General features: G+C 45.5%; 1 long non-coding RNA gene across 3 annotated transcripts in view; it reads right to left on the bottom strand.

Moving 5' to 3' along the window:
• Positions 1 to 265: 265 nt before the first annotated feature.
• LOC118026361 overlaps positions 266 to 21,667 on the bottom strand; it is a 23,775-nt gene continuing 2,373 nt past the window's right edge. The window contains exons 4-7 of one of the 3 annotated variants that reach the window (XR_004683540.1): positions 14,854 to 15,036; positions 11,019 to 11,170; positions 1,820 to 2,185; positions 266 to 336 (exon numbers count right to left, since the gene is read on the bottom strand). This is a non-coding gene — a long non-coding RNA (uncharacterized LOC118026361). The remainder of the gene's footprint in view (positions 337 to 1,819; positions 2,186 to 11,018; positions 11,171 to 14,853; positions 15,037 to 21,667) is intronic. The other 2 variants (XR_004683538.1, XR_004683539.1) reach the window with 2 other exon arrangements.

Genomic DNA, 21,667 nt, shown 5'->3' with positions numbered 1-21,667 from the left:
TCCTTTAATTGCAGACTGACAAATCAGAAAAGAAACAAATTTCAAAAAAACGTAAGGCCCTCTATCTGGAAATTGGAGTTAGATCCAAAACAAGGGCCATGGGAAAGTAAAATCTACCTTCTGAGTGATCTTTGTAAAAGTAGGGCAAAGAAGGCGCCCACCTTTATAATAAAAATATCAACGTGTTTCATAAATGCTCATTTTGGGAAACCTGCATAATCCAAAAAAGGGGGCACAGAGTGGAAAATAAAGATTACCTTTAACACTGCTGTCATGCAAAACCAACACCTCTTTCTTTCCAGCATGTGACTTTCCAGAATCTTTTAAATGCTCCCCCTTCATTATGTCAATAAAAAGGAAAAGGAAAATAAAATCAGAAAAAAGAACACAGAGGCCTCTGAGGAAAATATGCAAGAAGTTAAATTTGAGTTGGAGGGAAATAACTCACTGAAAAAAAAATTTTTTAAATAGCTTTTTTAGGGTACAATTCATATGCTATACAATTCACTCATTTAAAGTGTACGACTCGGGGAGGCCTGGTTGGCTCAGTCAGTTAAATGTCTGCCTTCGGCTTGGGTCACGATCTCGGGGTCTTGGGATCAAGCCCCGCATTGGGCTCCCCGCTGAGCTGGGAGCCTGCCTCTCCTTTTCCCTCTATCTCCCCACCCCCTGCTTGTGCTCTGTCTCTCTCTCTCTCTTTTTTGTTAAAGATTTTATTTATTTATTTGACAGAGAGAGAGACAGTGAGAGCAGGAACACAAGCAGGGGGAGTGGGAGAGGGAGAAGCAGGCTTCCCGCTGAGCAGGGAGCCCGTTGCGGGGCTCGATCCCGGGACTCCAGGATCATGACCCGAGCCGAAGGCAGACGCCCAACGACTGAGCCACCCAGGTGCCCCAGGGCACCAGTTAAATTTTATTTTTTATTTTAATTTTTTTTATTTTTTAAGATTTATTTATTTGACAGAGAGACAGCAAGAGAGGGAACACAAGCAGGGGGAGGGGAGGAAGGAGAAGCAGGCTTCCCGCAGAGCAGGGAGCCCGTTGCGGGGCTCGATCCCAGGACCCTGGGACCATGACCTGAGCCGAAGGCAGACGCCCAACGACTGAGCCATCCAGGCACCCCTCACAATGGAATTTTAAAATGTTGGTTTCCCCTAAAAGAAACCCTCCCAGCCCCATTTGCCCCCAAAACTCCCAGCCCTAGGCAACTGCTAATCTACTTTCTGCCTAAAGGGATTGGTCTATTCTGGAACTTCAAATAAATTAGTGAAATCCTACAATATGTGGTCATTTACGACCAGCTTCTTTCACTTAGCAGAATGTCTGCAAGGTCCTCCACACTGGGACACATATCAGCACCCCATTTCTTATCACTGTTGACTCATTTTCCCTTTGATGGATATGCCACATTCTGTTTGTCCACCCATCAGCTGACAGGCATTTGGGTACTCACTGAAATTTTAAAATTAATTCTAAGCTCGTTTTTAAATATGTTGACCAGCAAGCTATCTATATTGTCAATTATTTTTAAAAATCTTTAAAAGGTTTTGAACACCACAAAAGTAATATGGGCCCTGAGAAACTGAAACACTGCAAAAGTGCAGGCAAAAGACCCTGAAAGTCTCCCTGTGTCCCCCAAACCCCTTTTCTTCCCAGAAACGAACCCCCTATTTCTAGTGTTTTTGTCTAAAGCTTTTCCCTCTGCATTTGCAAACACGTACGTACACACGATCCTCACTATTCGTGGAGTCCATATTTGCAAATCTTTCTAGGAACTAAAATTTATCTGTGACCCCAACATCCATACTTGTGACACTTACCACATCATTTTTGGACATCAGTGCAGCCGCAAAAAATGTGTCATCTACTCGCACGTCCCCAGCTGAGGTCAAACAGGTGACGCTCTGCCTTCTTGTTCCGGCTCACACTGCACACAAATGTCCTCTACATGGTCTGCTTCCTGCCATGTTTTTCTCATTCTTGGGCATTTGCTGGTGATTTCTCTGCTGAAGATCCCCCCAAGCATGCTGCTGACGTGTTGTCTTGTGCTTCTAAGCCCAGGAAGGCTGTGATGGCCCCGTGGAGAAAACACGTGCGTCGGATAAGCTTCCTTCAGGTGTGAGTGTTGGTCCTGCTGGCTGTGAGTGCAATATTCATGAATCAACAATGTATTTTAAATAAGGTGCCTTTAAATGGAAACACAGGTAAAACAAGGTTATATATTGAGTAGTTGTGACCAGACTCTCGCAGGAACCTAAATCTATTTCTTGGCTTTATAGAACGGGACTATCATGAGTAATGAGAGTTGACTGCATATGTATGTAATTTCACATATAATTTTTCCCAAAACTGCATCGTATGATACATTGCTTTCCAACTTTATTTTTTTAAACTAATGCATCATGGAGCCATTTCCATATCAGTACATGTAAATCAAATGAAATCCTTAACACAAAGAGCAGTCTGTAGTCAAATCCAGCCTGTGGTTGCTGCCTTTCTCCTTTCTTTCTTTTTCTTTTTTCTTTCTTCCTTCCTTCCTTTTTCTTTCTTTCTTTCTTTTTTTTCTTTTCTTTCTTTCCTTCCTTCCTTCTTCTTTCTCTTTCTTTCTTTCTTTCTTTCTTTCTTTCTTTCTTTCTCTTTCTTTCTTTCTTTCTTTCTTTCTTTCTTTCTTTCTTTCTTTCTTTCTTCTTTCTTTCTTTCTTTCTTTCTTTCTTTCTTTCTTTCTTTCTTTCTTTCTTTCTTTCTTTCTTTCTTTCTTTCTTTCATCTCTACACCCAGCGTGGGGCTGGAACTCATCACCCCAAATCAAGGGTTGCATGCTCTTCAGACAGCCGGCCAGGTGCCCCTGGACTGCTGCTTCTTTTCATAAAGTTTTACTGAATCACTGCCATGTTCATTAATTTCAGTACTGCCTATGGCTACTTCTACTTTCTAATGTCAGAGTTGAGAAGTTGCAAAAGAGACTGTAAGCATGGCACCCTAAACCTAAAATATTTACTATCTGGCCCTTTACAGAAAAAAACTCACCAAACTCTGCTTCAGAGGGTTACAGAAGATTCTGTGGTATGGATACTCAACATTTTATTTGGTTGTTTCTCTGAGGGTATATAGGTCCCTTATCACTGTTTGCTATTTTAATTCACATGGCATGGCCCATTGTCAATATTTATCTGTGTGAACAGATGCAAATATTTCTGTCAGAAGCGGGATTGCTATTTAAATGTGTATGTGTGTTTAAATGTTTGAGAGATCTTGGTAAATAATCTCCCACACAGTTCACATGTTTATACTTCTACGAGAGTCTATTTCCTTTTGCCTTTACCAAAACTAGATTATCAAAATAAATGTTGACCAAAATGATGGGGGAAGAAATGGTTTCTCGTTGTTTCACTCGGCTTTTCCCTGATAGCTAATGAGGAAGAATCTGTTATTTTTCCATATTCATAATTTCACCACTACCGCTTCGGCAAAGATACACTTCTTATAATTTTGAGAATAAATATACTTATGTTTACTCTTACCTTTCAAGACAAACTCACTAGTGTTTTTGTTGCCTTTGCCTTTGAACTATCTTTAACCCTCTTTTTACCTCTTTCTCCTGTATTTCACTGAAATAATTGGCAGTTGCAGTTCCAGATTCGCTTTTATTTTAAAAACCAACAATGTATGCTTCCACTTTTTTGGGAATCCTTATTCAACAACTGAAGTCCACTTGATAGCCATTTTATCATAGACTTGCTTCTAATGTCATTATGTATCTTGGCTCCCATTTTTCTTTGATTTGTGTGTCATCCTTTTCCTGACTGCTTTTCCATTGTTTTGGAGTATGTCCTCAAGTAATTTTTTCAGAAGGGCTACGAGAGTGTGTGCTGGACATTGTTATTTGGCAATCCAGTAGTCACGTTCCCTTCTTTCTCTCCAAGAAAACCTGCGTTGTTCAGGTATTTACCCCTCTTCTGCTTAGAGCACATGACTCAGGGTAAGTAGCCCCCATTCCCAGTTGGTGGATTAATCTAAGACAATTAGCACATGTTATGCTGTGTAGGGCACAAACAGCCTGAATCAGTCCAATGAGATTGAAGAGAAGTACTACTATCCTGTTGCTGGAAGTCAAGTTTCCCCTCTTTCTCTTCTGATACTCATAAATGAGGAAACTTGACAACCTCGTGGGAGCAAGTCTTAGAATGAAGCCAGTGCTCATGACAGTGGAATGGAGAGACAGACAGACAAGAACGGGGTCTCAATGCATCATCTGGCTCTGAAGCAAGTCTATGTGACATTGACCCTCTCTCTGGGGCTCTTGTTACTTGCAATAAAAAAACCAACTTTGCCTTTATTTTCCCTCATTCTGTGTTGATATTTTGGGTGGGTACAGCAGTCCAGGTTCAAAATAATTTCCCCTGAGAAGGAAAGCATTGTTCCCTTTTCCTCAAGTGTCAGATGTAGCATCGGATAGAGCCCGCAGGCTAATTCTTATTGTTTATGAAACAAACTGTGTTCCCGCTTTGAAAGTTTTGGGGTTTCCTCTTTATCCTTGGTATTAGCAGTTTCTCCTACTTGTACCTGGATGAGTATCTTTTAAACATTTCTTCTTGGCACTTGGTGGGTTCTTTATATCTCAAAACTTGAGTTTATATTCATCTCTAGGAAATTTTCTTACATTATTTTTTATTGTTTCCTACCTGTGTATTGACTTTATTTTATTCTTCAGAGAATCCAATAGATGTTTGACTCCTCTATATATTTTTAGATAGTTTTCTTAAGTTTTCTCTAATTTGTGAAATCCTAGGTTTTACCTTACAGACCACAAATAATTCCCTTTGCCTATGTTAAATCAACAATTTGAAACTTCAAATGAAATTTTCAGTTATAATAATCATTCATATACATAATTTTAGATATACAAAATTTTTAAAAATTCTAGCAACTTTTGCTTTGATTGCTCCTTTTTCATAGCAGCCCATTCTTGTCTTGTTACAGTATGCACTTGGATCTAAGGATGGTGATTCCTTTTTTTAAAAAAGATTTTATTTATTTTGAGAGAGAGAGAGAGAGAGAGCAGAAGCAGGGGGAGGTGCAGAGGGAGAAGCAGACTCCCCAAAGAGCAGGGAGCCAGACGTGGGGCTCGATCCCAGGACTCTGGGATCACGACCTGAGCCGGAGGCAGACGCTTAACCAACTGAGCCACCCAGGCGCCCCTAAGGATGGTGATTCCAAGTCACACTGGCCTCTGTGTCAGCTACCACCTTCTTGTTTGAGATTAGGAACAATATTTCAATTCTCTGATGTTGTTTTTTTATCAAGTCCGTGGATTTGTCATTGAAAAGTAAGTTTCCTCTCATTTCGGTGGGATTTGTGAAGGAAGAAATACTGTGCTCAGGACTCAATCTTAGACTGGGGACCCTACAGTGCCTTGACCAACTCATGGCTTTTTCAAGTCCTTCCTGTGCTTGGCATCCGAGGGAAATGTGTTTGGACAAGGGTCAATTGGTTAAAGACTGAACTTTCACTTGAATTTTCTCAGGAAAAATAAGAAAAGATTCTTGTTTATATTTGTTATTATCTTATCTAGAGAACATCTGGAAAACATTGTCATGAACTCACTCCATTTGTATTGTTTTTCCAAGAAGTAAAAAAATAAAAGGAAATTCCAAATGACAATGTTTTCCTTTGCAGAGCCAAATATTATTATACTTCTCTCCTTATTATAAACATATTTGGCTCTGTACATAGACAAGTATCGATAGAGCTTTCAACGCTTGGTAAGCCAGGGTGGTAGTGGGTATACACTTGCAGGTTGTTGAATGTAACAATCGCTACCTTTGTTAATCAAGTGTTCCATGAGGACCTCCCACGTATGTAACATGGTGCCTCAGAATGCGGGACGTACAGCATTTAACTGTGGCTCCTGCCTGCAAAGAACGTATGGTTCAGTTGGTGGGGATAATATGAACGGTCCTGGTGTAGTTTGAGATAATGAAGCATGTGGTTCTGACAATAAGAGATCAGCAATGGGACATCTAGGTGGGTCAGTTGGTTAAGCATTTGCCCTCGGCTCAGGTCATGATCCCGGAGTCCCAGGATTGAGCCTCGCATCGGGCTCCCTGCTTGGCGGGGAGTCTGCTTCTCCCACTTCCTCTGCTCTTCCCCACTCGAGCTCTATCTCTCGCTCACTCACTCTCTCAAATAAATAAATAAAATCTTAAAAAAATAAGGGATCAGCAGAGACTCAGAGCCCTAGGGTACCAAAGATGCAAAGGTTCTTAGGCAGGTCCTTGGAGGCTGACCAGGCATCTCTTCACCTCTGCTGTGTTCTACTGGTCAGAAGCGAGTCCCTGGTCCCACCCACACACAAGGGCCATGTCTACTGTGCTTGCGACTGTAGACTCTGCCTGCAGGAGAGAGATGACCTCTGTATAAAGCAGAGTACAAACAGAGGATGGAGGTGTGGGACCACGAGAAGACATGTCAGGCCAGGCACGGGGACGGCGTGCAGCTCTGGACAGGGAGAGGAGACACAGGACCGATGGCTGGAAGCTTGCCTGGGTGTGGGAGGTGGCTTCATGTGATGAGAAGAAATCATCAGAAATATCCACGGGGATCTCCTACCGTGTCCTTGCCCAAAACATTTTAGTTTATTTTATTATTATTTTTTTATTAAAGATTTATTTACTTGACAGAGAAAGAAACAGCGAGAGAGGGAACACAAGCAGGGGGAGTGGGAGAGGGAGAAGCAGGCTTCCCGCCGAGCAGGGAGCCCGATGCGGGGCTCGATCCCAGGACCCTGGGATCATGACCTGAGCTGAAGGCAGACGCTTAATAACTGAGCCACCCAGGCGCCCCTGCCCAAAACATTTGAACTCAAATCTCATCAGACCTTCCCACATAACTCCAGTTATAGGAAATATGGGGACAGAGGAGCCACGGAATGACACCAGTAGGAAACAATCTGAGAAAATCTGTAAAGTGAGACACTTTTCATGACAACTGTCTGGGCTCTCCAACAGGACAATGTCACACAGAAATAAGGGGACAGGGATAAAAACACAATGCAATGCTTGGATCGTGGTTCTAAAAAAGCAACTATAGGAGACATTTGGGGTGGGCAATGGGGTAATTTGGATATGGATTGGGCATTAGATTATATGTGGAAATTTTTAATATGATCATGCTATCATGGTAATAGAGGAGAAAATCCTTATTTCTTGGAAGTGTAGGATGGTGTATTCCATAGCAAATGGCATGAGAACTGTTACCTATGTGATAATGGTTCAGAAAAAATATAAACACAGCCTTATGTTGGAAGGTCATAGGAGAAAAAACAAAATGTACTAAGACCTGGGGATGTGACTGTACTCTCAAGCAGGCTTTCCTATACATTCCAAAAAGCATCTTCCTTCCAAAAAGCGCTGTCTTAGTCAAGCTGTGTACCTCCCCTCAAACTACCATAGTGCTCTGCTCAGAGCAACTGCTCCGTGATCTCTTGCTTCAGAGATTATTCAAAAGACACTAGGCCACCTTTGGGCTAAAAATGGCTTCAATAAAGAAGGGCTTAATTTTCTTGCAGAACAGGAAGTCTGGGATAGCAGTTGTCGGCATGGGCTCAGCTGCTCCATGATGCCCTCCAGAATCCTAGATCTTCCTATGTCCCCGCTCCTCCCCACTAGGAGCAGCGGGTCTCAGATTCACGCTTGCTGCCTGCCTCCTCTCTCCACTGGCTCAGGGGCCGTCAGTGGGAGAAGAAGGGGAACAGGGTGGCACTGGTCACAGTCCCTACCACGGGTCTTTACGGATATTTTCCACTTTGGCCATAACTGGCCCCATGGACCACTGAACCAGAGGGGACCCTCCCCCCCAGGGGTGAGCTAAAGAGCAGGAGTTGTGATTTGGGGCTGGGAGTGGCTAATGTACAGGTTTTATGTCCAAGCATCTCCTACAATATCTAAATATATCTAGCAAGTGGATTTCTTTAGCAGGTATTTATGTACAACGAAAGGAAAACAAAACGTTTTTTAAAACTTAATTTGGAAAGTGATTGAATTTAGTGCAGATGGAGCATTCCTTCCTCCGACTAGCATTTAACAAGCCCCCAACTACACAGCAAGCCTTGGGCTGAAAACCCGAGAGCCAAGGATGAAGGAGAGATGCTTCCCAGCCTTAGGAAGGTGAGGGTACAACAGTGGGGACAGGAGTGGAATAAGAAGGGAGGGTGTCAGGTGGAGAGGAGCCTATCAAAGAAACACAAGCAGGCAGAGATAAAGCAGCCAGGGGGCGGGCCAGATTTAGAGAAACCTCAGCACAAGGGAAGGCCTGGTGACCAGGCCAGTGGGCTGCCAGCGGCTTGATGGGACCACTCTCATGAGGGTTCGTACACGCTCTTCAGCGAGTTTCCATTTCTCAGCCGCGTGGAAAATGTGCAGGACGTGGACTCAGCCGTCTATTTCTGGCTTTGCTGATGATGAGCTGCATGTGATGCAGTCTGACATTGAACTCAGGGAGCCCCGCACTTATCACCAGCATCTCAGAACACGTCCCGTCCCGTGGGGACGTGCACTTCGTGCGCCAGCGCCTCGCCGTGGGGGTGGGAGGTGCTCCTGTCGGCCGGCACTCGCGACACTGTTTTGCAGAACAGGCCAGACGCGGCTCATGAGGGCGAATCTGTGCCTGGAGATCACGTGGGGGTGTGATGGCAGAGCAAGCCCGCTTCCCGCGTCCCCGAGCCGGCGATTCCTGGGGCTTCCCAGTGAGGAGCGGGCCCCCAAGCAGACCGCTCCCCACAGGAGAAGACCTGAAGTCAGGAAGGAGTCAAATAACTGCATCTGCCCAATTGGGAGAGAGAGATTGCAGGCTGTCATCGCTGCTCTAACTTAAAAACTGTTTTCTTAATAGAAAGTCTTCGCCTCTCCTTTTTTGGTCACCTAAGCTCTTTTGCGGGTGGTTTAAAAATGTCCTTTATTCCATGACATTATACAAGAGGCGCTTTTAGAGCCATAGTTTAGCTATAAATGAGTCCCGCACAACTGTTTTTTATTTCCATTTTGTTTCACTGACGGAGAATGTAAATTGGACTTTAGTGCTATTGTGCTTTGTTCTGCCTCTCTTTGTGGAAATATGTTCTGAATTAAAGCCCACGAATAAACCAGAGCGGTCCCAAATACTGCCCCTCAGCTTTGGAATGGCCTGTGAGCCACGAACAGATAGAGAACGTGGTTTTATGAGCCCCAGATGGCGCAGTGGGTGTCACGGACGTCTTTATGTGGAGAGGTCACGGGTTCAGTCTCCATCTGGAGCCGGCCCAGAGCCACTCCAGATCTAAGGGAGTCAGGAAGGATCCTGGGCAAGGACACGGTGCCTCGTCCCCCTCGGCAAGCAGCCTCCGTTGGGCCCGGGTCACCGGCCTCGCCCTGGACGCGGGCCCTGTCGCGGGAGCCTCTGCCCTGCTCGGCTGGGGACCTCGAGGCACCCCCTCACTTGCTCCTGGAGCAAGAAGGGGCACTCCCAGGGTATTTTCCGGTCACCCCAGGGCTGTAGTCCTTGCAGAGGGAATAAATAGAAGTTTCGGAGACCGTCCTCTGCCATCCAGCCCTAGCAGCCGTCAACTTGCAAAACCCAAACCCTGTCCCGGTCCCCTCTGCCCCCGGCCCTTGGCAGCCTTGACTCACGGACTCCAGCTAGTCCTCTGGGTACAAGCTGCTGAGAAACCCTCCTCCCTCTCTCCCCAGCCTCCTGAGCCTGGCGCACCAGCAAAAACTGTCTCCCCTTAGGGCAGACGCCCGGGGTCAGGCCTTGTCTGATGGGTGTCTGGGGGAAACAGGGGGTGCCTGGCTCATTGTGGCTTCTGCAGATTTCCAGATCCAGTCACCGGCTCTCCTGCCTCCCTGCTCTCCTGCCACGGCTGCTCAGATCTGCCTGTGGGTGGGGCTGGACCGAGGGTATGGAGAGAAAGCCACCGGAAAGAGAGAGAAAACCCCTTTCTCCAGCCAGCTGTAACCGAGTGGAACTGGAATTTGGATCTCTGACTGTCTTATTTGTCAACTGGCTCAGAACTCAGTAAAAGAGAAGGGGTGTTCCTTGTGGGGCCCCCGCCCCAAACTCTGCACAGGCCTGAGAACATGGTGCAGGCTGCCCAAGAGCGCTGGCCCTTTGCTTCCAGCGACCGGGCTTGTCTGGCTCGTCACACTGAGGTGGCACATTTGCAGCAAGGACAGCACCCCGTGCCGGCCTGCCCTTCTCGATGCAGTGTGCCTCTCAGGGTCACCGGGTCGGGCTGTCTGACCCTCCGTGAGGGTGCCCTGGGTCCCCTGGGTCGGGTTGTGTGTCAGGGTCCCCACTGTGCGTCAGCAGGAAAAGGGGATTATTCTCAGACACTGCAAATGCCCCGTTTCTCCTCGGACCTGCTCCCCATCCTCCTAATTTCCCCCCATCTCGGAGGACCTTGCCTCTAACAATTATTGCTTGGGGTTTTCTATTTCCCTCGCTCCTTCGATCTTCATTAACTGGGATTCATCTGTGAGAAAGGGCTGTTCCCGCTTCCCGCACTTAACTGACCTGTAATTCAAGCCTGTGTCTGTACAGTATGGACTCACCGATACTTCTTTTATTCTGAGGGTCAGACTCTGTTGTCCTAATTCTGCTGCTTGTCTCCCTCCTGGGGTGCGTAAGTGATGGCCGAATGGCCCTAAAGTGGAGATGGCCTATGTCTCACTCCGATGGGGGTCCCTGCAAAAGTCACCAGACATTTTCTAACATCTTACTTAATAGACTATCCTACTCATTTATCTTGATTTAATGATCACATTTATTCGTCATGTAAATATGGTTTGGTACTCAGGGGAGGCTTTGCCTGGTTTTTGAGGGAATCTAACATGTGCTTGACCAACTGTGAGGGCTCATTAAACACTAATCACTATTATTATTGTTGTTCGTGTCACTCTAGTGCAATATAGTTATAAATAGGACAATTTATGAAGATGCGGAAATTCAGAAAAATCACCTACGTAAAATTATTATTACTATTACCTTGTGTTTAAGTGTTAAGTGGACCATCTTCAAATGTTTCTTTTTTAAAGAATGCTCCTCTCAGGCACCTGGTTGGCTGGCTTAGAAGGTAGAGCAGGCAACTCTTGATCTTGGGGTCATGAGTTCAAGTCCCACATTGAGCATGGAGCTTACTTAAAAATAAATAAATAAATAAAATAATATTAAAAACAGACTGCCCCTCTACTCCCTGAACTAACTCTGTCACTAGTTAGGTTACTACTTTCAAATCTTAATAATAATTTGTCTGTTATTTCTGTGCAGCAGGATCAAGGGTGATTTTGTACTTGATACTTTCTTTAAAGGCTTTTAGGTGTATTTCCTCTATTATAATAAAATGTTACTTAAAATACAATGTTACCCTTATGCCCTGGTCCAAACCCAGTAGAAATCTCACTCTGCTGCAGAGACAGGATGCTTCTTCCCGCTCGGATGTTGCCCGTGGGCACACACACCTGTTTGTTTACACGTCAGAATGGCGTTAGGGAGATTATTTTGTTAGCTTGTAAAATACACATAATTTTATTCATCGTTCTCCTTTTTTAAATAGTAGCACCAGGAAAACATGATCTGTTAAAATTTCCCCAAATCAGTAAAGAATTTTAATTTACTTATGTTTTGGCTTTGGGAGAACTGGACTGCTTAAGCAAACTCCCTCCAGACCTTGGCACGCTGTGGGCCAGGCGCTGGATTAAATTAAACAAGCTCAGTTTCCCTACCTAAGTGTAACTGTATAGGAGTATTAGCGCTGCATTAAAACAGCATTTGTTCACCAGGCTCTGCTAAAACTTTGAATGGATCTTTAACCAAAGTGGGTAAACTTTGAAAGCATTGCTATCCAGGAAAACATTCAGAATAAGACCGTGCATCCCAATTTCTAGCTGAGATGGAAGGAGCCTAGTGGCTATAAGCAGTCATGCTAGGTAAAGCCCACCAGAGGGCCTGACACTGGGAAGTCCCCTGCCAGGGGCCTGGTGCCAGGGCCTCACACATTCGGGTCCTGCAGCAAAGCTCATCGAAGTCCCCAGAGCTCTCCCATGCAAGAATCTCCAGGCTGTTTACCTGCTTAATGAAAGGTAATGCCCCTACCCGGGGGGAAGGCTGGTGGGATGGGGGTGGAGGGAAGAGCAAGGGATCCTCCCCACTGAAGGCATTGGGACATGCCAACCTAAATCATGCCACGTTGTCATATTGATTATTTTGAGCTAAAGGAAATTGAGAAACAGCAGATGCGGGAAGGGCTCTCTGACCTCCTTTCCACCTAAAAGCAGGTCATCAAACTTCTGTGATGAAGTGCCCTTGTACCAAGAAGAGAATATTGTCATCAGCTGAGACCAAGAGTCAACGCTGACTCGGATCCACACAAACAGGCCTTTACCGAGACAACCCTTGTCTTCCATTGGTTTCCCCCATATATTTATCTCCCACAATTTGTCACTTTCCTAGAAGCATAAACCCCTTTCCCTTTGTCTTGTCTCCACAATTGGTTGCTCTTTGTTGAAAACGGTATATAAGGTTCTCAGACCTAACCATTTCTTTTGGGTTTTCATTTCATTTCTGTAAGGCCTCGCATATAGATATGAAATAAACCTTTTTCTCCCGTGAATCTTTGTTTTGGGGTTTTTTTGTGGGCAGTTTAAACTGCAGAGCCCCAGACACTGAACCTAAGAGGGTGCAGGAACACAGATTTTTTTCTTCCTTCCCCTAGACCACCTATTGACTCTCTTTTATTCACGCAAGTAAAACTCACTCAAGGAGTCCCAGAAGCTGGGGACACTGAAACTCTCTTTACTATAGAAGTTCAAAAAAAAAAAAAGTTATATCTGTCGTTTTTGTCGGGGAGCTTAAGATTCAGACTGGTGGTATGTTTGGTAAATGAACCATCTTTGAGAGGATAAGCCTCTTTGAGAATCTGATGGAAGCCGTGGCAGAAAGTTGGCAGGTGGCCCGCTGTGTGTCAGGAGAGTGGGTGGTCCCTCCTGACAGCCTCCAGAGCTGGTTCTTGCTAACCTAGGGGAGAGCGTCAGGGAACACGGCCTGGGGCACTGTGGGGTTGGCAGGACTGTGGCCCACACCCCAGGTCTGGATCGATGGCTCCTCTCACCTTGGTGAGGGCCCCGACCAGTCATTCTTCAGAAACTCAAGATGTCCTTGCAGTGGCTGGGGCTTATCAGCCCCTTTCCAGCGATCTCTCACAAGCCGGCCTAAGCCTACTCTAAACAACATTCCTTTTTTTTTAACTGAACAGTTGGGAGTGCTCCTCCCAGTAGAGGCAGGAGCAGAAAGAGTAGCTTTGTCTTGTTTACCCATTCCAAGATGTCTTGGGCAAGTGTCCTAGGCAGTTTGTTTCTCGGGTTTCTCATACGTAAAACTGGGGTAACCATAGTATCTTTTGCATACAGTTGTTGTGAAGAGTGGATGAGCTAACATGTGTAAAACTGAAAACTGTCCCGGTCCCGGGGAGTGCTATCTACACACCATTATGTATTTACATGTATCAGTGATATATTATCATTCAGGGATCAATGGACTCAGGGATCTCTAAGCTTCCCCTGCTCTGAGGATCCATGAGTCATAATGACATGAAAGCTATCTCCGTATACTAATCGACCACCCTGTTGACACGCTTTATTTCACTTAACGCCCTGAACAATCCTCTGACTCAGGCTATATCACCCCATTAGACAGAGGGGAGACCAAACTCGGGCAACATGCATCAGATCACACACCAGTGGGTTCAGTCTCGATGACAACACAGCCAGAATGCAAACCCTCACCTGCCTGAATCACAGAGTGGGAGAAGTTATTTGCAACACAGAGAACAAGGGAATAGTATCAGAATACAAAAGAAAGCTCACACATCGGAAAGGGAAGAGACAACAAAGTATGTAACACGAATGGACAGTTCCTGCAAGAAACCCACACGACAAATAAGTCTGGATAAATGCTCAGGCTCACTGGGTATCAACAAGTGCAAATTAAAACCACAATGAGATACCACTGAATATCCATCAGTAGTGCTAATTAGGACAGGGGGAAGTAGGGATTCTCTCTGCTACAGGCAACTGATAGTCTTTCTGAGCTGCAAAGATATCCCCCCACTATCTCCTAACTTCCCATACCGCTGCTGAGAAGTCCTTTGCTACTATTGTTCCTGATTCTTTGCATGTGTATTTTAAGATGCTTTGGGTAGCAAGGGACTGCAGGGGAGAAAAAAACTTTTCATCCACCCTCTTATGTTCTTGGACTGCGGTTTACAAATTAAATCAACGAAAAGATTAACAGGACAAAAGGCACACAAACTTTATTTGATGTTAATCTTAATTTTTACATGTACACGAAGCTCTTTGTAGAAAAGAAGTAAACACCCAAGGAGGTGGATAGACCTGGAGGCTTATACATAATAAATTATATATGTGACTTATATGTGATAAATTGTACAGACACAGCTGGACAGAGGAAATAGGTTTGGGCTTCTAGTGGCAGTAAATTATGGGAAGGTAACAATATGGGGGAATGTACTAGAAGGGTCATTTAGTAAGCTCTGTTTATGCAGACTCATATTGGTAACACCTCCACCTCTAGTCATAAATGTTGTTCCTCCCTTGCTGGCTATAGTAGAGGGGGACACCTTCACAAAGGGAAATTCATGCCCTTTTTTCAGGAAATAGGGGGAGGACAGAGAGGTTTTCCTACATCTGCAGCTTTTCAATTGCTTTCAGCTCAAAAATAATCCTTATGTCCATGTGGCACATTTGGGGTGTCACGTTCCAATCCTCCCCAGAACATAATATCTGTCTAAAAACGACATGAGTACCTTGACTGTTCCATTAGGGGGAGGTCTGGAAGGAAGCAATCCTGAGGTTGGTTTGGCACCTCTCCATGCTCATCAAGGGCTCAGGCGCCTTCCAGCAATCCACTCCTCCATCTCCAGCATGTCAGCCATGGATGGCGCTCTTCATTGGGGTAAGATGGTTGCATCAGCTCCAAACCTCACATCCTGAGTCACAAGGAGAGGAGCAATAAGATGAAACCATTCTCAGCAGATGTGTCCCTGTATGTCCTTGCTCAGGGCCAGGCCACACCACACCCAGTCCAGCACCTGGCCAAGGGGTCCTAGATGACCTTGTGGGCCCCATCATGACTCCTCCCACAGGAGGGGCCATACGGCAGGCCTCCAATCTGGGTTCTACTAATTCCCCAGAAAGAGGAAAGGGCTGTTGGTAGACATCTGTGGCATCTGTCACAAGAGGATCCGTGCTTTTTTCCTCTGGGAAAGTTTAGGATTATGAGTTCTCTCTGGTGTTTGGGGTGGAAGTAGAGAACTCGGGAGTCCCATAGTCTTTAATTCTGCCTTGGTTATAACATTCGGCTGAAGCAGAAGCATTTAATGAGAAACCCCCCAAAAATCGGAATCTTCTAAAACAGGTGCTTTTAAAAAGAACAACCCTGAGCTGGACAGTAGATATTTTTTAGATAGATAAGGAGATGTTCCACTGGACAAGCCTGTTAAATCTACACAAATTGTGTATCTCTTCAGCATAAAGTTAAGCTCTGGCTAAGTCTTTGAGATAAGAAGCATAAGGGGCTTTCTCGGAATACTGATAGTGTTGTGCTAATGTTTTCTTGTAACCTTGGGACCGGAGTATGTTTGCCACGAGACAGTCCAAGTTTTGACTATTTGATATAGACAACTGTGTTTGCTCACTTTAAGTTCTAAACTACATTTCTTATTGGAGGCTGACTTCACTCACAACCGTGGTGATTCAGTCTGATTAACTCAGCCTCTGGAAATTGGCTGGGTGGGTCCTCTTAAAGTTAGAACCATACATAGCTCAAGGCACAGCCTTTTATGAATACGTACTTATAACTTGAACAGGTTAACTTTGGAAACACAATTCAGATTTGTTATGTGAAGTTTCATAATGATGTACTTGGCCATAGGTCTTTGAAACTCATTTTCTGAGGTGTTCCAATGGGCCTCTTTGATATGGAAACTCATGTCTCTGGTTTTAGGAAATTTCTGTGTATTAATTTTTGAAGTGTGAGAACCCTGGGTTATTTATCCATTTACCCATTAATCACTGTAGAAGGTCCAACATCTAACTAAGAGTTAAGCTTTCAGTTTATTTAACAATATGTTACCAGGGCCCCTGACTGGCTCAGTGGGTGGAGCGTGTTGACTCTTGATTTTGGAGTTGTGGGTTTGAGCCCCACACTGGGTGTAGAGATTACTTAAAAATAAAATCTTAAAAAAAATAGAAATACATTTCTGTTCTTTTATTCTGTGCTTTCTGTTAATTAGATATTGTGCCTCCTAGAATGATTCTCTACTTTTCTTACATTTTTCCCTGTATTTTCCATGTCTCTATCCCCTTAGCCCAATAGGTCCTTAATTTCATCTTTCACTCCACCTGCTGAACTTGTAAAAAAATTTCATTTAGGCTGTTTTTGGCCTCTGATGATTATTCTCAATTCACGATGCAGAATTTTCTCTTCTATCTCTGATGGTATCCAACAACAGGTGTACGTGGTATGTGTGTGTGAGTGCATGTGTAATTCTTTACTTGAATGGTCTGCTTTGTGTGCTCACTTGTTTTGGTTTCTCCCACGATGGTAATGCTTGTCTACGTTTGCACTGAAGAGCAGGCGCTAAGAAGCGAGCCAGCAGTGTGTGTGAGGGGAGCTTGGGGCTGGTGGCCCTGCTGGAGTATGCTGGGCAGGGAGCCAGCGCTCTCACACCACATGTCAGCTCCCAGAGGCCTCTCCTCCGAAGAAGGGTCCTGGGAGGGGTGGCACCAGGCAGGGAGAGCCTGCCTGCCCGAATTCTGGAAGCAAGCAAGCAAGAGAGGGCGAATGTGCTAGACAGACACGCCATCTGGCTACTCCTTCCAGGAAGAGCTTGCCGCCCCCAGCTGTCAGCTCCTTGAGGGTCTGCCTCGGAGGCGGGGAGCCCCTTCCCCGGCCCCTGCTATCTGTGCCTGGGGCTGAACCCGAGTAGCACAGCCAGGCCTGCTCACTGGGCCGAGAGCGACCAACGTCACTTGAGGTACCCGCTAGTGCTGAGTTCCCTTCAGCAAGCCTCTAACAGCAGTTGTACCAGACATTGCCGACGCCACATTTCCTTGGAGCTCGTGCTCGCAGACCCACAACCCTTACGGCAAGTGCCGTGGCAACGAGAGCTTGTGTTGGGGGGGCGAGGACATGCTGGAGCAGCCCCCAGCCCCAGAGTGGGCAGGAGTGGTGGTAGTTAGCCATCCTTGGACTCGCCAAGCAGTCAGCTGGGAGGTCCCCAGCAGGACAGAGACCCAGCTGCCCACAGCAGGACGCTCTCATGGATGCCGTTCCCTGGAACTGTGTCAGTGCCTTGGCCTCCCCTGCAGGCGCCTTCTGGGATTGCCTCCCAGATAAACTTGTCCCTTTATCCTCGTTTTAGGGCCTGCGTCTGAGACACGACCAGTCAGCCTCAGGCTAGACACCTGCATGCATCCTGTTGATCAGAGCGGGCCGCAAGCGCTAGCTGTGGGCCTCATTCTGGCTGGCCATCGTAAGTGGGATGAGCATCCTGTCAGCTCTGCCCCTGGGGGGTGCCCACACAGCACTGAGAACCAGGTGCATCCACCTCGTTTCACAGAGGGGAAACTTGAGGCTCAAAATGTTGCCTCAGGCTACACGGCTAAGAGACTGGGAGGCTGTTATTGGAATTCTCTCTTCCTGACTCCAAAGTCCTGTGTCCTCCACGTGGGAGAGTCTGCTCGGCCTGCACAGGAACCCAGATGAAAAGTCATTCAGAAACAAGGCCCCAGGAATCTCAGTAATGTTCCCAAGACTATAAACACCTATTCTGCAACAAATAAATTAGTTTCCCTCACTTTGTGGCTTCTAGAAAGCCATTTTTGATACACAGAAGGGAAAAAACAAATGCCATTATTTGAAGGGGAAAACAATCCTGAATTTAGAAGTAGAATTTGTGAGTGGGACATAAAGCGTGTTGCCAAGTGGAACAAATGAAAGTCATGTTGGGTTAGAAGTCAAGGCAGATTCAAAGACCCTTTGGAAAATTATTGGTTTCCTGAGATTTTATCTTCCAGGGCAATGTCTAGTCACTCTGGATTAGCTGCGTGATAGACAGAAAGGTGCAGCAAGGGCAGGTCCCGGGTATCACGAGTGGGTCTGGGTGACACCCCGGCTGATAGTGTGTCTGTCTCTGTCTTCTCCTCTGTGAGTGGGTTCTGTGGGGGTTTACAGGACATGCAGCTCTGAGACACAACACTGCAGATGCTAAGACTCTTCAGCCCTGGGTGACTTTCAGCTAAGACTTGGGGAGAGAAACACGTGGGACCCGATCAGGTCACCCTGGTGTGCATGTGCATGAATGAGGCTCTGCATTCAGATCTTCCTGGTGCAGAATCTCTTCCCAAAATATTTTTTGTAAAGCTCTTTCCAAATATCAAAACAAGCCATTCATCTTTGAGGCAGAAGTGTGCATGGAATTTGGTTTCGGTGAAATTAGCCGAGAAGTGGCCATGTGACTGTTTCTGAAACAACATAGAAGAGGAAAGACAGACGGCCGGGAAGCTCTTCAGATGTGAAACGGATTGTTTTCTTTCTCTTTTAACCAGACTCTGATCCTGAAAAATAAACTTTCAGATATAAACATTCCCGAAATCAGAAAACTGGACTTATTAGCTGTTGAAAAGTGGGTGAAAGCGCAATTTTACCCACTCTTGTTTGACTACAGATGGGGTGGAGGCCAGGAGACCATCTGGTTCCCAACTTCTGGCCACCACGGGCGCCAAGGCAGTGAAGCCCATGAGACAAAGAGGGCGGGGAGCCACAAGGCTGCCCACACAGCTGCCCACAGCACCCTAGCCACGTTATTAGTGGCAGGTTATTTTGGAGTTATTTTTTTATCCATTTAATAAATATTCATCGAAGAGCCTATTGAGTGTCATGCTTCTGAGGGAAGGCATTACATGCAAAAAAAAATGCTCCAGGGTTAAGTTTATCCTTGGCATGAAAGCCAGCGTCGCCAATGAAGCACAAAGGGTGGGGTTCTAAAAGCTTATCACAACCTGGCGCTGAAACAGCAAAGCCGAGAATTACGGTACACGTTTGCTTCCAGGTATTTTGAGCACATGCTAACTTCCCGCATCATCTCAGGATACCAGGTCTGGCTGCAGTAGCAGCTCCATCAAGGGGGGATACCAGCGCCCCACAACCCAATTTAAAATAATCAAGTCCAGATGCTGGTGCCAAAAAAGAGGTTTGCACCATTCACCACCATGACCTGGATCGTATTTCAAAAGTGTCAAATCAAAGCTGTCCCACCAAAGCCTGATTTCTTAATGAATTCCTTATGTATTCATCTCTTGAATACAGAAAGTGGGGTATCCACTGGGGAGTAAAAGATTTACAAAAACAAAACCCGCGGGTGTGATGTTTTGTGAAACACACCCTGTGCAGTGGATATCTCACCGTGGAATTGTTTACTGCTTCATTAGGATGCTTTCATTTAAAAAGCCACATCTGAGAGGCATCATAATATTTACGGAGAAGAGGGAGCATGCGCTGAAGGAAATCTTATAGAAATCTCAACATGTAGAGGCTTTAAAAAATGCTGAGGTTCTGTTGTGTTAATACAGGGCTGTTAAGAGCAAAATTTAAAGAATCTTGTCATTTCTATATGTTAAATGCTGGCCTCTTTCCTGAAGAAAGATTCTGGCTAAGGGGTTGTCTTTGAGTCCTGACTTATTATGCTAAGTATGTCTGGGTACTGAATAAAACAAGTTTTTTGCTTTTTTGAAAAGAGAAAAGAGGTATGAGACTCAGGGTGATTAGATAAATACCTATATATGCACAGAGAGATGGATGAACCGAAGGGCAGATGAACAAAGATATGAGCAGACAGTAACGTCATCAGCTTTTGGAGAATAACACTCTCCTACCTTCAGACTACCACTTCAATGTGGTTTTTGCTCAGAAAGGTGCAGCCTACAAACCCCGAGAAGGATTCTTGAGTATTCTTGTCCAAGAACTCAGGGAAATGGCACTCTGTCTTACAAAAGCCTTCGGGACACTGAAGTTAGACCATGAAAACTCCACTCATCGTTCATTCAACAAGTAATGAATGACCAGAGTGCACCCTCTGTGCCAGGGCCCAGTGGCTCTTGCAGCCATGGATTCCAAGTGGTTCATTTCACTTTTCATTTGCAAAATCTTCAATGGTACTTCCAGCTTCCAAACAAGAAAGCATAAATTCATGTATCCACCCCCTCTCTCCCAAACACAATTAAATAGCCTGGAAATAATCCGACAGAAAATGGCAAAGGGACTCTGAGAGCAGAAAAGAAGATGGGGGACTGGTTGGGGACTTCGGGTCTTCAGGTGTGGTGATATACTGAGGTCTTTGATCTCTCATACACCCCACATGGGTGCAAAGAGGCCTGAAGCCTGGAACTGCCAATGGGCAGAGACAAATAAACGAACAAGAAAGGCCTGGCAGAAGAACTGGGAAAGGAGGAGCCCAATAGAGCCCAAATGGGGGCTGCTAACCAATCCTTCACAAGGGGACAGAGCAGGGAGCCCGATTTGCCTTCAAAGCCCCGCGGGGCTGACCCAACCCCCACTGTGCACTTGGTAACTGCCTGGTGGGCTGATCCTCCAAGGGGGCTGCCTTGCACAGCCCAGCAACTCTGTGCTCTGTATCCAGTGGCAGGAGAAGACCCAGGCTCAGTGGCTCAAGCCCCTCCCACGTCCCAGGGCAGAAGGTGGCCCTAGCAACACAGATAACCCAGGGAAGCAACTTCCACCCTTTCAGGCAGCAACAGGGGGTACTGAGCGAGAGCCCAAAGTGCCGGAAGAATGAGGCCAGCCAGTGGCACCGTAAGGGCTCTAAAAACTAACCCTCCCACAAAAGCAGGTCAGAACCTAGACAGTAAATGTAAAAGGGGACACTTGCCTGCTAAAATGGAAGATTTAAGTAGCATTAAGAGTCCCTTAACACAAGAACCAAAATGTCCAGATATAATAAAAGTTTACTCATCATACCAACAATCAGGAAAACTACACTTTGAGAGAGAAAAATCACCGGATGCCAATACTGGAGCGAAAGGATGTTGAAATTATTTGACAAGGATTTTAAAACAGTGTAATTAAGAATGTTTCAATAGACAATTACAAATTCTCTTGAGAAAAATGAAAAAATTAAAAAATCTCTGCAAAGAAACAGAAGTTATAAAAACTCACTGAATGAACTCAATAGTAGAACGGAGATGACTTTGGATAGAATCCATGAACTTGAAGACAGATCAATGGAATTTATTCAGTCTGAACAAAACAGAGAAAATAGACTGAAAAAAATGAATGGAGTCTCAGGGATCTGTGAAACAGATGTCTAAGTATCCAAAATATCCAACATTTGTCACCCGAGTTCCAGAAAAAGAGAAAGAGGGTGTAGCTGAAAAACAGTCAAAGAAACAATAGTTGACAACTTCCCAAATTTGGCAAGAGATACAAAACTACAGATTCAAGAAGCTGGGGGAGGGTGCCTGGGTGGCTCAGTCGGTTAAGCGACTGCCTTCGGCTCGGGTCATGATCCTGGAGTCCCGGGATCGAGTCCCGCATCGGGC

The sequence above is a fragment of the Mirounga leonina genome, unplaced genomic scaffold (genome assembly GCF_011800145.1).
Source record: "Mirounga leonina isolate KUSES-001 unplaced genomic scaffold, KU_Mleo_1.0 Mir_224, whole genome shotgun sequence".
NCBI classification, from domain to species: Eukaryota; Metazoa; Chordata; class Mammalia; order Carnivora; family Phocidae; genus Mirounga; species Mirounga leonina.
This window is presented reverse-complemented; position numbering and strand designations above follow the sequence as displayed.